Source organism: Eurytemora carolleeae, unplaced genomic scaffold, assembly GCF_000591075.1.
Source record: "Eurytemora carolleeae unplaced genomic scaffold, Eaff_2.0 scaffold139, whole genome shotgun sequence".
NCBI classification, from domain to species: Eukaryota; Metazoa; Arthropoda; class Copepoda; order Calanoida; family Temoridae; genus Eurytemora; species Eurytemora carolleeae.
The window spans coordinates 60203-61662 of NW_019396175.1; positions in this window are offsets into that span (position 1 = coordinate 60203).

The following is a 1460-nucleotide window of genomic DNA, read 5'->3' on the forward strand; positions in this document are numbered from 1 at the left end:
TGATATAGAAGATGTGCGTATATTATATCATAATGTTCAATGCTTGAGTCCTAGTTTTAAAAATTAAATTGTTCTATCTTTTTAGAACATAAACAAGAAACTTGAAGAAAATCTTTTCCTTTAACTTTATTTAAATTGACCAGGAACCAGTATGCTTCACTCCACTAAGAGACTTTTAGAGACGACCTTACATAAATTCATTAAAATCTGGAGTGATTCATAAAGAAGAATATAAGAGCATACAAAATATTTCGAAATAAAAGCTGTACTACATAAAATATATGGAGTTTTGAGTGAAAAATTTAGATATTTCAAGTTTTTATTTCTCCGTAATTTGGACATCACTAAACCAAAAATTGTTAATTTGTAATTGTAGGATAATTCCATTTACAAAAAAAGATAAATTCCTTTCACATTTTTATTTGTTTAAAAATATTTTCAAACAATCTGAATTGTTACAAACGTGTGTAGAATTTTCAGTATAGGTATTATATGCATAGGTACTGATTAATTGGACCGGTTCAGTATAGGTATTATATGCATAGGTACTGATTAATTGGTCCGGTTCAGTATAGGTATTATATACATAGGTACTGATTAATTGGTCCGGTTCAGTATAGGTATTATATACATAGGTACTGATTAATTGGTCCGGTTCAGTATAGGTATTATATACATAGGTACTGATTAATTNGGGGGGGGGGGGTAGAACTGGATAAAGCTGGAAAATGACGCACAGAGTGTCTTGCGCGCTTACATTTCCCACCAGTGTGCATAGACTTGAGACTTTATTTAACAAAAGAAAGATTATCAGGCGTAGGAAGGAGTATTTGGAAATATCTTGATTTTTGGAGAAAAACTTTGTGAAATTTGAAAATTAGATTGTTTTGATAAATGTGATCGTTAATTTATTCTGGTTTTTTTTTGTTTGAAAATTAAAAAGTTTGATGGCTTTCAAACTGATTTACGTCTTCATTTTTTGAAGTCTTTGGTTTTTCATTTACTCAAATTAATCAAGATTAAATCTTGCAGCGTTTTTTATTTTGATACATCTGATCAAATTACATTGTGAATACAAATAACAATCGCTTTTTGTTGAAATAAAAAAATTAAATTTGAAACTTTTGCAGATAAGACAATTATTCTAGATAAAATATGAAATCAATCATATGTTAATTTTTTATGATATATAATTGTCATAGATCTACACCTAAATCTAGACCTTTATCTAAATATAGACCTTTACCTAAAAATCTAGACCTATACCTAAATCTAGACCTATACCTAAATCTAGACCTATACCTAAATCTAGACCTATACCTAAATCTAGACCTACACCTAAATCTAGACCTATACCTAAATATAGACCTACACCTAAATCTAGACCTATACCTAAATCTAGACCTAGACCTAAATCTAGACCTATACCTAAATCTAGACCTATATCTGAATCTTCTTAC